At 40.2% G+C, this 15,599-nt stretch overlaps 1 protein-coding gene across 1 annotated transcript in view; it reads left to right on the top strand.

Moving 5' to 3' along the window:
• The first annotated feature begins 3,409 nt into the window (after positions 1 to 3,409).
• The window catches only part of ABCA1 (ATP binding cassette subfamily A member 1), a 154,139-nt gene continuing 141,949 nt past the window's right edge, over positions 3,410 to 15,599 (top strand). Inside the window, exon 1 of the mRNA XM_043973487.1 lies at positions 3,410 to 3,733. The gene's annotated coding sequence lies outside the window, so the exon portion shown is untranslated. The remainder of the gene's footprint in view (positions 3,734 to 15,599) is intronic.

Raw genomic sequence — 15,599 nt, 5'->3', positions numbered from 1 at the left:
AGCACCAACCCTGGAGTCAGGAGTACCTGAGTTCAAATCCGGCCTCAGACACTTAACACTTACTAGCTGTGTGACCCTGGGCAAGTCACTTAACTCCAATTGCCTCACTTAAAAAAAAAAAAAAGAAAAGAAGTAGGCAGGGCATCTGGGTGGCACAGTGGATAAAGCATTGGCCCTGGATTCAGGAGGACCGGGGTTCAAATCTGGTCTCAGACACTTACTAGCTGTGTAACCCTAGGCAAGTTGCTTGGCCCCCATTGCCCTGCAAAAAAAAGAGAGAGAAAGAAAAGAAGTAGGAAAATGATTTGCAAGCAGGGAATGAGGGAGAAGGAAGAGTCAAACCTGAAATTGAGGTTTTAAGCATGAGTTACCTGAAGGATCATGGGGCCATCAACAAGAATGGAAATGTTTGGAGGAAGGACAGTTTTCCTGGGTAGGAATTATAATAATAACTGGTACTTATGTAGTGTTGTGAAGTATGTTACATATGTTGTCTCATTTGAGCCCCACAGCAATGCTATAAGGAACACGCTATTATTTATCCTCATTTTAGAAATGAAGAAACCTGGACTGAGTGAGGTTAAGGTAACTTGCTCATAGTCACACAGCTAAGTAGCATTTGAGACAGGATTTGGACTCAGATCCTCTTGATTCCAACTCTAACTCCAACAGTCTATCTGCTGCGCCACCCAGCTGCCTAATTCAGTGTCAGACAAGTTTAAGTGTTACAAATATATCCACGCAAAGCTATCAGCAAGTGGTCATTTGGGACTAGAACTCATGGCAGAGGTTTGGGGTGGAGATATGGATCTGAAAGTCATCTGCATAAAGGTGATAATCGAAGCCATGAGATTGAAAGAAAGTGAATGGAAAGAGCCACAGGGTTTTTGGAGGATGCTTGGATTCAGGAGATCAGAGGAGGAAAAGGTGCCCGTGATACTGTGTGACCCTGGGCAGTTTCTTAACATGTTGGGGTCTCAGTTTCCTACCCTGTGAAATGAAGAGTTAAATTCTTCTAATGATCCTTAAAGCTTTAAATCTATATGCCTCTAATCTTATTCAAGAGACTGAAAAGGAATAACCATCAGAGAAATAGAATAGAAGAGAACATTAACATGGAAGTCAAGGAAGAAGAGAATATGAAGAGTCAGCAGTATCAAACTCAGTAGAAAGGTCAAAGGGGTTGAGAACAGCAAATACGGAAATTAATAGGTCGTTAGTAACTGTTTTGGGGGAGGCAGTTGGGGTTAAGTGACTTGCCCAGGGTCACATAGTGTCTGAGGCCAGATTTGAACTCAGGTCCTCTTGACTCCAGGGCCAGTGTTTCATCTACTATCTACCACCTAGCTGGCCCTGTCATTATTAACTTAAAAAAATGTGTATGTATATATATATATATATATATATATATATATATATATATATAAAATTTTTCCCAATTACATGTAAGAACAATTTTTAACATTCATTTTAAAAAATCTTAGTTCCAAATTCTCTCTCTCTCTCTCCCCTCTCCTCCTCCTCTTCCCCTTACCCCTTTATTGAGAAGGTGGTCATTAGTAACTTTGAGAAAAGAAATTTCAGTAGCTCTGTGGGAATAGAAGTTATAAATCCAGGAGATGAGTGGTGAGAAAATGGACTCATAAGTCTAATCTACTTTGCCCAGAAGTTTGTCAATGAAATGGAAAGGGAGAAATTGTATGACTGCTTGATGGGCTAGTAGGTTTTTTTTAGGATGAACTGATGGAAGCAAATTTAGAGACACAGGGAAAGAAGCCCAGAAAGAGGGGAGTTAAGGATGTAAGTTCTTTGAAGTAGGTCATTTCACAGATGAGGAAACTGGCTCAGAGAGGTTAAATAACTTTTAAAGGTCACACAGCTTATATATGTTGGAGCCTGGACTGTAGCCCAGGTCATCTCATTCCTAAACCAGGGTGATTTTCACAGTGCCTCAGTTTCCTCCACTGAAATGATCTCTACCAGCCCTTCAAGTCAGGCACTCCTTTCAAGCTATAGAAGTCAAGAAGAAGCCAACTCTATTTACTCATAAAACTAGCCCATCTCTGCCCTCTCAGCTATAGCAAAACTTCATAAGTTTTTGTTGGCTTTCAGTTTTTAAATGCAATGTGTGGGAAAACATCCTATCAGAGCAAAACTGCTTTATGGGCCGTGCCTGCAACCTAAAATAACACCATCAACCATATAATAATACCTTCTATGTTTATAGGGCCTTTCTTCTGAGAAGCTCAAAGTGTTTCAGCAAATATTTTATTCATCTTCATAACATGCCTGTGAGGCAGGTAGGGGATAGATATTATTAGCTACATTTTACAGATGAAGAAAACGAGGCAGAAAACCCATAAGTAATTTGCCCAGAGTCACAGAGTTAAAGCAAATACATACCGGGGACCAGAACTGAGATCTCTAGACTCCTAATGTTTGTTCAGAAGAGGGTTTGGCGAGCAGAGTTATAATGTAATTACCAAGCCTCAGGATTGGTTCTCTATGAATCATCTATACAACTCAAAAAGGGCATGCTGTGTGCCTTATAGATTCATCGACAATATGTTTATTTTTCATTGTGTGCTGAGAAGAAAGATAGTTTTCTAAACTGGACACTGGCCCCAAATGGGCAGTCTGAGGCGACTGTGAACCCTGAAGTTCCTGTTATCCCGCCATGGATTTCACACCACACACCCGTCTTCCCGCGGGGGAGGGGGGAGTCACGAATGCTTGTAGGGGAAGGGGGAAAAGACCGAGCAAGTGCATCCTTACTTATCCTAGTGTAAGGGGGAATCTCACTCTGGGCAAAGGGGCAGGGATCGAGGAAGGCGTTGAAGGGGGGAAGAGAAAGTCTTTAATTGCACCTTCGACATCAAGAGTTAAGTTGATAAGGTTTGAGAAAACAAGAGAAAGCGCCCTCCACCCTCAATCGCTGTTTTAGGCCTCCATCACCAAGCTAAGGAAACTGAGAATAGAAAGGGCAGAAGGGGCTCTTTCAAGCAGTTTGCTCCCACTAGGGCTCCCTCCCCACAAAGGATGAGGAGAAAGCGGGCTTCTTGCTTTCTTCTCTTCTTTACTCCTAAGTTAAGGGGGGCGGGGGGGGGAGGTACTTTGAAGCTTGAGAAGAATATTTGAAATACCGGGTCGCCTGTAAATACAGACGGGAGGACAAAGCGCGGGCCACTTTACAAGGGCTTTTCCTAGAACGATCCTGGGCCGACCCACCCTTGGTGACCTGCCTCAGTTCATCCCATCTCCCACTCAGCAGCGACCAAGACTGGGGGAGTCCGGCTCGGCCTGTTGCCCTTTTAAGGGGCGTGCCGTTCCTCCACGTGCTTTCGGTGAGTGACTGAACTACATAAACAGAGAGCGGGGAAGTAGGGGGTGGGGAAGAGAAAGAGAACAGAGTTTGACCGATAATAACCCCGCTGTTCAGAGCAGCCGAATCTATAAAAGGAACTAGTCCAGGCTAAAAACCCTTAATTCTGGGAGTGAGGGACTGAGGACCGTATGCTAGGCGCAGCAGGAGGAGCCCGTTGGTCGCACACAGGAAAGCCAAGGCAGGGACTGGCAAAGGCAAGGGAGGGGGCGCCAAAGGGGTATCGGGGGCGAGAGCCCATTTCTTGGCTCTCGTTTTTTTTTTTTTTTAATTTTTGTTTTGATTTGTTTTCCACAAGTATTTCCAAAGGCATAGGGGAGAGAGAGTCGCAGAAACAAAAGTGGAAAGCAGGTAAGAGACTCCAACAACTTAAGATTTTGCTTTTTGTTGTTTGTTGTTATTGGGGGGTCCCTCTTTTTCTTTTGGAAGGGGGGAGGAGGAGGAGGAGGTAGGAAGAGTAAAAGTCTGATTTATTTGATTTGTTCTAGCGATTGGGGTGGAGGGACCCCCACATCTGCCTGCCATCTCTCGCCTCCGGGCAGGGTTTCTACCCAGCCCATAGCTTTGCTTTGGGCACTAGAATACCCCCCCCCCCATTCCGTCATTGCACTCTTCTCGGGAGTAAGTCTGGGAGGCTCGTCTCCTCCTGAGAGAAAGACGAGCATCCCTTGGGATCCGAGGGGACTAATGGCACAGGGCCCCTGCCTTTGTCCAACCTGCTGACCGCTAGGCTGACTCGGGGAGAAGGTGGGCTGGGAGAAGGAGAGGAACATTGAGGGGGAGAGACCTACCGGAGCGGAATTCAGAGTTTTTGTGAACTGAAGGGAAGGAGGAGCAGTACTTGGTGCAGCAAGGGCTCTCGCCTTTGTTAAGGGATACCTGAACCCCGTTTTGGTGTTCTGGTTCGTGCGCTTCTTTAGCTGGGGGACGGTTCCTTCGCTTCCTCCTCTGGGTAACCAACAAGAAAGATATCGAGCTGTCTTCTTCCTGATTAGGTGTTATTAATAAAGCATTTCTTGTGTATCCTTTTAACATGCCACATTGCTTACACAGTTTAACTCCTCTCACACCGGTGATTATTGTTTTTCTCCCCTCCGACACCCCCTTCCCCCCATTTTGAGGATAGTTCTTATCATTTCTAATGGACATTCGTGTGGTTCACCTGGTGAACATTTTTGTTTTTTTCAAAAGAAGGCGTGAAGCAAAAGAGGGGGTGAGGGGAGATGGTGGATTAATGTACACTACGTGCGCTTCTGTCTTCCCTCCTTGACTCTAGCTCCCGCCCCCTCCCCCAAATTTTGGTCTTTTTATGCTTTGCTGCTTGTCTCGGTTGCCTGTGTGTGGAGACGGCGGCGCAGCTAGAATGACCGAGAGTAACCCCGGCCGGCTGCGCAGAACCCCGAGCTCTGCCACATAGCGTGGGGAGGGCGGGGGCGCGCAGCAGCACCCCCCGCCCCCCCTCCAAGCCTTTCCTCCCCTCCTCTTTTTGTCCTTCCCTTGCTTCTCTCCCCCTCCTCTTGGGTTAAAGAATCCCGAGCTCCTCGTTCCAGGGTAGGATTTCATCACGGTGGGTGGGTGGGGAGCGGGGAGCTTGAAGGGGTCCCATCTAAGAGCCAATAGGACGGATTCGGAGGAAGAGCTTGACGATTAGGGCAGACAGCCCGTCTGGGCTATAGATTGGAAGTTCATTGTTTCCTTTCTGATCTAGACTGAGTCAGCCATGGTTTGGGAAGCCGTGTTGGCGCAGACTAGGAGGAAACTCTATAGAAAGCCCTATTTTGTTGATTTTCATGTTTGTTTCTCTGCCGCCAACAATCCTTGGCTAGATCTTGGAAGTTTCCTGGTGGTGCACGTCCATAGCTCAGCGCACTTTCATTGTCTTTTGACTCCCTCCTTTGGGGACTTTACAAAAATGAAACAGACGCAGGACAAGAGTAACCAGGCACCGGGTTACTGGTCTTTTTCGGTATTGAGATAATCAGATTTTAGAAGGCAAGTGATACTTTTGAAGGATACTTCGTAGAGTGAGCGCAGGCCTGAGACTCATTTCATTGTTTTACTCTTGTGACGCCCTGTGGAGATCTGGTTCTTAACCAGCAAACAGAATAATTATGTGCATAACTTTAGCAGCTCACAATGCATTAATTATTAAAATGGAACCAAATGAAATCACAGCTCTAATTGTCTTTTCTCACCTTTGGCAATAACATCATGTTGAGGGTGAGCTTGCTCTCTCCACCCCTGACTCCCAATAAAACAAAGCAGAGCAACTTTTTCTACAGTACATATTGGACTGTGTCCACGGTATGGACCAGTTTAAATGAAAATGCAAAAAAAAAAAGTAGTTAACTCATTTTTATTTTAAATTTTACTTTTCCATTCTTAACAAACTCCAAATGAAGAAGCATTTACATATCCACAGTAGAATAGAACGGCTTGTACCTGAAACTTCCAATCTCTTATGTATATACAGTTTGCTTTTAAAACTAACAAAATTAGCTTTTATGTAGTGCTTTATGGTTTCCATATATTTGATCCCCAATATATTCGGTGAATTAGGTGCTATTATTAATAACCATTTTATAGGGGCAGCTAGGTGGCACAGTGGATAAAGCACCGGCCCTGGATTCAGGAGTACCTGAGTTCAAATCCGGCCTCAGACACTTAACACTTACTAGCTGTGTGACCCTGGGCAAGTCACTTAACCCCAATTGCCTCACTAAAAAAAAAAAATAATAACCATTTTATAGAATGGGAGACTGAATTCAGACGTACCTGACCCTGTCCAACATTATATCATTATAACATTATATGGTAGTCTATAATAAATTCGACATGTAACTTTCAAAGCTGTCCTGCTTGTTTGATATGCCTCATTTTAATGTAATTTCCCATTACCCACTTTTAAAAAAGGATGTTTTTATTGTTATAAAGCCCATTGGAAGACCTTTTCCCTCAGACCCTCCCAAATCAGTGAAAGTGTGAAATCCCGAAAATCTGATTTGAAATGGTGCTGTAATTTTTCCCCCCTTTGAAGGATCTATCCTCAGCTAAGGTTTTCCTCTGCTCTCATTAAAAGCAGTATCATTTTGGGTATAGTGGAAAGAACACTGAATTTAAGTCAGAAGATCCGGTTGGAATCCGGACTTATTAATTGTGTGACTTTGGGCAAGTCATTTTTTCTCTGAATCTCAACTTGCTCTTCTGTAAAATAAGTGGTTGAGAAAGTGGTCGAGGTCAATCTCAAGTCTAACAGTCAGTAAGTATCAAGTCAGTGCACAAATACAATATTTTTTAAGGCATTTCATATATACACACCCCAAAGTAGAATTGACTTGAAAGCAAAAGTCACCAATGAGCTTATGACCTTAAAAGAATATGGGGGGGGCAGCTAGGTGGCACAGTGGATAGAGCATCGGCCCTGGAGTCAGGAGTACCTGAGTTCAAATCCGGCCTCAGACACTTAACACTTACTAGGCTGTGTGACCCTTGGCAAGTCACTTAACCCCAATTGCCTCACCAAAAAAAAAAAAAAAAGAATATGGGAATTTGCAATCATTTTAGTTTTAAGTCTCAAGCATATATGTAATAGATCAGGCTCATATTTTGTTTTCAGTAAACATCTGTACAGTATTTTGAATTGACACTATCACATCTTCCAGGACTGGTAAAGTGCTCATTAATGTTCTTTGGGTTCTCTAATATTCTGATACATTAGGAACTCATTATACATGCATTATTAAAATGGAGTGAAATGAAACCCCAAGTCAGATTGTTTTTCCCCCTCATGTTTTGCAGTTATATCATGTAGATGGGGGAGCTGGATTTTTTGTTTTATTTTGTTTTAAAGTTTTTTTCCAGTTTCTTCTTAGTATTATATTTGTCCTTTAGTCTAAGATTTTAATTTACCTTATAATTTTTTCCCTTGAGTATCTTGAAATAACCAAATAACTATCTGATGACTTTTGCATATTAAGGAAGATTTTTGATAAGAGATAAGATAATAAATAATGGAGGTAGCCTGAAACTGGTGGTCTCTTTAGGCTGTGGCTTCCATTTATCAAATAAAAAGATGTTTTTGAACACTTATTTTAATGCATCTATCCTCAGAGAGGACACAACACATGTTAACTCTTGCCTCTGTAGAAATGGAGAATTTAACATCCTTTTTGACAGTAATTTCCTTTCAAGATTCTAATGAAATTTATCTGCCTCTCTTATTCCCTACATATTATACATAAAAACCAAACGTTTTTATAATGAAGTGGGTGTGACTTTTTTCAGTACCCCTAGTAATTACAGTGAAGCGGATATGAATTAAATTGAAGAAAAGGACAGTCCAGTGAGTGCCATTGAATTAAATGAATTTATCTTCTATGGCCCAGTCCAGATCTTCAGATGATCTAATAGTTCACCTAATTCCACCATTAGGCCAGCCAGATTCCTGTTCAGTTTACTGAGAATTTTATTTAAGTATTGCAACACTGTAGAAAGAACAACAAAGGGTAAAGTTTACTCAACTTTAAATTTCCCAACTTTCTCTTGGATTAAAATTAAGACCATACTATTATTTTGCTCATTTCCTATGAGTATCTTGGGTTCACATCATGTCCAAGCAATATCAGAGGAAACAATAACCATTTATTAAACTGACAAAAGAAAAGATTGGATAGTTTACCTTTTCTTCAGTGGATTTTTTTTATTGGTCATGATAAAATGAGATTACCAAAATGCCTTTCCTTAAATTATATTGTTGATCTGTTGGTTTAATTTCTTTCTCTGTTATTTTAGTTTTGTTAAAGGTGTGATTTCCAAGTTATGATAGAACAAGACACATCCGGGATTCTTTTCCTTTTCCCTTTTCCTTTTAAAATTTTTCTCCTTTTGATTTTGTTTTTCATTTCTGGCACTTATTATTACAAGGAAACATGGGATTATTTCATAGACAGAGTTTTAGGGAAAAGGTGTAGGATGGAAAACTGATACAGCTTTTCTTACAAAATTCACTGACAAGTTAGAAAGGATACCAACACTCAACAAATACTTCATCTCAATTGGGGGGCAGGGGTGGGGCACTTGATTAAAACTGTAAATGTTTGGGGCCAGCTAGGTGGTACAGTGGATAGAGCACCCGCTCAGGATTTAGGAGGACCTGAGTTCAAATCCAGCCTCAGATACTTGACACTTACTAGCTATGTGACCCTGGGCAAGTCACTTAACCCTCATTGCCCTACCCCCCCCCCAAAAAAAACCCACCAACCTGTAAATGTTTTGCTAATTGAAATTTATGAAAGACAAAGCAAAGTATTTTGAGAATTTTCTACCGAAGTTAGATATATAGCTAAAAACATGGATATATTATAGAGAAATAATATAGCTATAACATAGGAGGCAGGGAAGTACTATAGATGGATACCTAGCCTCAGGAAGATCTGAGTTCAAGTCCCACCTTTGACATGTACTGGTTGGATGGCTGGGCCAATCATTTAGTCTTTTTGTGCTCACTGACTGTTTTGTAAGACTGTGATTTAAGACAATTTCAGCTTTGCATCAACTCACAGGGAGGCCATACAACATAAAATCACAAGTATGGGGGGAAAATTATAGACCTACATAGATTCAGACAGTAAAAATCTTATTCCAATGAGGTTTTCTGATGCCTTTTCTCATGCTATGAGAGAGCACTCTAGTACCCACTAACCACATTCTCAGCTTAGCATAGTTTGTTGTTCATCCTCTGTTCTTGAAGAGGACCAATGACATAATGAGGGTGATGTCTTGACTTTTGTGTGACTTGGATTTAATCGAGGCAGAGCATATTGAATAGAGTGACTTGGAGCCAGGAAGATAAGCAAAGTATAGTGTTAACTTTAAAATGCTGTATTCCTGCCAGGTATCAACAAGAACATCATTATCATTATTAAACTGAGATTCTCTTAGAAAGTTTCAGTGCCAGCACTATTTTCCCCTCTAATATATTACATGTGAAATTATTCATGTACCAAAAATATTTGAGTACAGTATTTTTTATTTGAAAATTGGCCTAATTTGCTTTATTTCGCTCCAGACTTTTTCTTAACCCTGGTCATTTCAGGTGGAGTTCATTTCCCCATACTCTTGGGTCAGCAGCACTTTGGGGGCATCTTCTGTTTATTTCAAGCCCAAGGCTGTTCTATGACTAAACTGAGTTGGTATGGGTTTGTCTAACTCAAATCACTAAAATAGCATATCAGCCCTCAGCACCCCCCCCCATTATTGCTGAAACTTTGTGAATGAGCATGACAGAGTTGTAAAATCGAAGGGAGTTGTAAGTCAGAATTTTTTTCTTATGCAATTGAGATTTTTTTTTTTTACATTGTAAAAGTGGGTAGTATGATGTGTTGTGGAGTAGAATAAGTAGCTACAGAAGAAATCTATGTAGGAAATGACCTGAGTTAGGTCTAGATAGATTTGTGAACAAGATTGGGAATTTTTTGCTCAAGATGCTGAGTCCAAAGTATTTTTATTGGAACAAACAATTCTCCTCCCATCCGGTTTGAAAACAAGTAGTTTCATTTCCCTTTCTTAAGACAGCTGTGCTCTTCAAAAAATGTTGTACCCTGAAATTCTACATTTTGATACTTTTATTAATGCATTTTTGTTATGGGAGAGATTTTCCACAGAAATGAATTAATTAAAATTTAAAAAAAACCCACATACATTGGGGCAGCTAAGTGGCACAGTGGATAAAGCACTGGCCCTGGATTCAGGAGGACGTGAGTTCAAATGTGGCCTCAGACACTTAACCATCATTGCCCCACCAAAAAAACCCCCAAAAAAACCCCCAAACCCACATACATTTCTATGTGTAAGTCAATTAATTTACTCTTGCTTTTATATGCTCATAAGTGTGTAACATTTCTTAAGCTGAAATCTTAGTTCTGAGAAATTCTGAAAGAAAAGCATTTGAAGTGATTGATTTTGAAGACTCTCAATTTTTTGTACCTTTTTCCTTTGAAGAAATACAATAGCGAAAAGGCTCAAAGTTAATGCATTTTAGGAAAACAGTGGTATTACACTAACTTATTTTTCCCCCAGCAAAAATTTCTGTATATAATATTTACCTGATACCTCAATTAAATCCATATTTCATTGCTGGGACTTACTAATCTTTCTCATGAATCCTAAAACCACCCACTGAAGATTCAACTCCACCTTAAACTATATTTGCTTTTAGTTGTTTGCATTGATTCTCCCCAAAATGAAGACCAGACAGTTTATTTATTGAACTCCACATGCTGCAAGAAAACACCCCTTTGGGCTTTTATTTCCCCATCTCCCCTTTATATGGTGTGGCCTTTATGTGCAAAACTTGGACAATATTGGACAGAAGAAAAGCCAACAGACAGTTTTTGCTCTTCACCAAAAAATTATGCAAAGCCAGAGTCCTCGATTTTATATATCTATATATCTATCTGGAAACAACCTTAGCACTCATTCCAGTGCCCTCATTTTCCAGATGAGGAGACTGAGGCCCAGATATGAAGTGGTTTGGTAATAAAGAGCAGGTACTCTTTGAATAGAACTAGTACTCTTTCACTGGGTTTCCTTGAGTTTATTTGGATTCTGGGTCCCTCTGGATTTTGGGACACTCAGAAGGCAGTGATTAGGGATGAGTAAAGTGTCAAGTTGTAATCCTGTCCTAAATTTAGAGTAAGACAACGGGATTGGTTGTTGCTAGAGGGGAGTGATAAATGAGGCTTGAAGGGATGGAGGGATGGGAAAAAACAATTAGAAAAACCTGGCTCTTAGGATTAGGTGAGCTAAAGAGATTTATTTGCCAGAGGTGGCCCTCTCTAGGAAACATTCCTTTAGTAAATGCCTTGTATTAATTTTACCCATCTTGGGAAGATTAAAAACCAGCCTTCTCCCCCCCCCCCTTTTGGACAAGACATATATGGAGCTTATTTTTTCAAAAAAAACATTTCACCAGTGGATGGCAGCATGAATCCAAACGGGTTCCTCAGTAGCCCAAGGTGTTATTAAGCTTGGAGCTCTTATAAATGTTGATACTGGCATGCAATACTTTAAGGAAATCTGTCTTTACCAAACAGATACCTTAGAGGCGAGTGGTTTTTTTAAAAGGGTTATTCACTTTATAAAATGAATCACCACAGTGTTCCCTTAAATAGCAACATCCCCCAAAGGGTATTTAAAAATAAAATTCTATTTACTCAAATTAATGTTTACACTCAACTTTTCAGGAACAAGCCTGTTATGTAAAAGTAAAGTTCATCCAGATTGAACTAGAGTCTGCTTGTGTGGTACTTCTGTTTTAGTGAGTTGGGCACTTTTAGAAGCTTCAGCAGATAATTCTTGCAAGCTATCAGGACACTGTTTAGAAAATTACTGTTTTAGTAACCCCCATAAAATGTTTGGGTAGTTAGCCTCCTCCCCTTCTTGATAGATGGATGGTATCTTAATGCGATGAATTTGTTATTGTTTGAAGGTCAAAAGCTTGGGTAAGAAAGGGGTGCCACCCTTCACCTGAATCTTCATTTTATCCAAGGTCATAAATGACACCTGACTTAGAAGAGGTGTGTCTTTGGAGAAATAGACCAGGCCAAGATCTGATTTTCATTTAAACAGATGATTTTGACTGTGTCTGGCATGATTTATAAAGGTCAAATCCCTTTCCTAGGGAACCTCACACATTTTGAGATGCTGATTGATTTTGTTGGCAAAGCAGGTGTTTGAACTACTACAGATTTGGCAACTTGGTTCTCTGTGAATCTAGGTCTAGGTTTAGAGGTTAGGTTACTTAGAGGCTCTTGAGTAGTTCTAAAAGAAAATGGTGGTAAATTCAAGAGGGTTTCCCAAAATATGAAAAAGAAAATTGCACTCAGGCTAATGGGCTCAAATTGATTGGTGTTATAATAGCAGAGCTGTTTTTTCCTTTTGAAATGGATAATTCCCCCTCATCTTATAGTGCGAGATAGAGTGAATGGAGGTAAGGCAGAAGAAGTGAAGTGCATTTTAAAATAACCATACAGGGGCAGCTAGGTGGCAAAGTGGCTAAAGCACTGGCCCTGGATGCAGGAGGACCTGAGTTCAAATCTGGCCTCAGACACTTGACACTCACTAGCTGTGTGATCCTGGGCAAGTCACTTAAAGAAAGAAATAAAAGAAACATAAGACTTCTGTTAGTTTGTGTTCCTTGAGTTGCCGTCACTGTAGAACCTTCAAAAATGCTGTCTATATTTTAGTCTTGAGAGCTATTGAACAGTATAAGTTTACTTCCTAGATATAATTTTCCTCAACTAGCTGTAGTGTTCTCTTCTCCTTTATCATCATCATTCTGAAAACATTATCTCCAAAAAACAACATTAAAAAAAACCCAAAACAAACTACATTTGAACCTTGGCCAAACGTCACAATCACTTTATTTCTAAGAAAAGAAAATTTCACAGAACCACAAAATTTGAGAGTAAGGAATGGACCTTAGGGGCAGAATTAAGTTGTTTTCTTTTTGAAGAAATTTTAATTTTTAAATTTCATTAATGTATAATTATTAATTAAAATAATTAAGGGTTTTTTCCTTTTCTTTGGCAACCACCCAGACAACTCCCAGATTACTGTCTCTTGCTAGGGAAGCAGCTGTAATGTCAGAGATCTAGGTATGTGATTCCCCCATATCCTCAGGATGAACATTCTTTTGAGCAGGAATGAGAGGAAGCTGACATTCCAACAGAGAACACTTGATATTCTTTAGTTTGGATGAAAGACATTCGGGGCGTTTTCCCCTTAGAAAACAAGGAATTGTGTACATTAAAAATGAATCTTTGGACATTGGATTTACTTTATTTATTTTGCTTGTTCTAATTTGAACCTTGGTGCACTTTTCAATTAGGCTGCCTTTGCATTTATTCCAAGAAAGGCCCATTCCTTTTAAATTTTAATCACCATGAGACCTCATCTGAGTCCTAGGGCCCCTCAGAACTTAAGACATTCTCACTGTTTGGGTTTTTTTTTTGTTTGTTTTTTGTTTTACCTCTGGAGGAGATAATACACCCTCAACCCGTAATGTTTTTACTGTTTAATAGTCCCCACAGGCACGAAATTTGCCTTTATACCTAATTTACAATAATTCTGTGACAAATTAAAACCACAGATCTACGCCTATCACCGCAATCCAGTCCTGAGCTGATATATGTACAATTCATGTATAGCAACTTGTCTTTTTTTTCTTGGTTGGACATATTAGGTAGGCCCAGAAAATAATCGTGACAATGATTAGACACCTAATCTTAGTTTCTTATAAAACATCTGTTGTCCCTCTTTCAGATAGAGAATTTAGAATCCTATTGGTCAAACAATACATTTTTATCGAGGACTTACTTTATGAGAGGTAATATACTAGGTGTTGTGCTGGCAGCTAGGTGGTGCAGTGGATAGAACACCAGTCCTAGAATCAGGAGGAAGTTCAAATCCAGCTTCAGATACTTACTAGCTGTGTGACCCTGGGCAATTTACTTAACTGCCTCAATTCCTCATCTGTAAAATGAGCTAAAGAAAGTAATGGCAAACTACTTCGTTCAGTAGCTTTTCCAAGAAAAACCCCACATGGGGTCAGGCAGAAACTGAAAAGAATTAACAAAAACAATAACAACAGTGCTGCATGGAAAGACCATCCTCAAGATGCCCACACTTTAGTTAGAGAGTTAAGATCACCAAAAAATGACTATCAAGCAGTGATTCAGAAATTATTCACAAACCAACTATGAATATTGGTCTATTGCTTTATAGTAAAATGCTGAGGATACATTCTAAAGTAGCTACAAAGATGAGATGGTAAGTGCCCAATGGGTGGTAAGTATGTTGGAGACACTGCTCTAACTACTGGGGATATAAGAAAAAAAACCAAACAGCTCTTGCTTTCCAACACATAAAAGGGACCCGAAAAAGGATTGGGTGGTCCATAGTGTTTTGGTCCTTAGCCCTGGGTATTCATGAAAGTGAGATTCTGCCAGATAGATGCTTGATCCATTTTCAGAGGTCCTTTTAAATGTGTTAGTTGTGTGGCCTTTCAAGGCCCAGTGTGACAGGGCTTTTTAAAATGACACGTAAAATCACTATGCAATTTATCAGAGAGAAATTTTTTTTCCCCCGAGCTCCCCCTGCTCTCCCCCACCCCATCCTGAAACCTGCAGGAGCTCTGCTTGAGATTGGAAAGTCTTATCTGTGGCCTTTTGGACTCTAGTCTTATGCAGAGGATTGGTAATCCTGGTGACAAAATGTTGCTGACTAAATTTAGTTGGTCCATGAATCCAAGTGCTTTCAACACTGATAGTGCTAATTCTCCTCAAGTAGGAACCTTGAGTGAAGGAAATCCTGAGTCAGCCATGTTTACTCACTTGTCTGTCCTACTTTGCATTTGCAAGTTTATTGGAATTGGTGACATTTCTCAATTTTTAACCCCATTCACATTTTATATGTATATTCCCTGGCTATTACTCCATAATGTAAATAGAAGTTATATTGACGTGTACTATTTGTACATTTCTGTTAAAACGGCTTCATTGAGGGAGGATTTCTGTGTCGCTGTAGACCAGGAGTAGTATTTCTTAGGGATCCTAGCTAGATCCTGTAGGAGAGATTGTGGTAGGTTAAAGTTACATCTGTTAAATGGTGATAATTGCCCTCAGATGTTCCCACTGCCCTCACTAGATGGTTGTAAAGATAATTGGAGATAATGGCACAGTAAAGGGCTGCGTAAGTGGTAAAATGTTATACTTCTATAAAGTAGAGAGTAAATAGAAATAGAAATACTGGGATTTACACTTATGTAATCACTTACCAGGATTTTGTGTGGGTATTATGTCTTGTGATTCCCCCCTCCCCTTAAAACCATCATAAATTCTCATTTGAAGAAGAGGTGATTCAGTCTATAGGTAGAAGCAACTTCAGAAGTCATCTAGCCCAACCTCTTCACTTTACAAATGAGGAAACTGAGGCCCAGGGAGGTGACTTGCGCAAGATCACACAGGAAGTTAGCCTCTTAGGTTAGATTTGAATCCAAATCATAGGATAATTGATTCAGAGTTATAAGCGACACTGGAGGTACTCATCTCAGTTTACAGATGAGGAAACAGGCTAAGTGACTTGCATAAGGTCACAAAGCAAATGTATTTGAAGCAGAATTTGAACCTAGAACTAAATGATTTACAAGCCCAGGGCC

The sequence above is a fragment of the Dromiciops gliroides genome, chromosome 1 (genome assembly GCF_019393635.1).
Source record: "Dromiciops gliroides isolate mDroGli1 chromosome 1, mDroGli1.pri, whole genome shotgun sequence".
NCBI classification, from domain to species: domain Eukaryota; kingdom Metazoa; phylum Chordata; class Mammalia; order Microbiotheria; family Microbiotheriidae; genus Dromiciops; species Dromiciops gliroides.
This window is presented reverse-complemented; position numbering and strand designations above follow the sequence as displayed.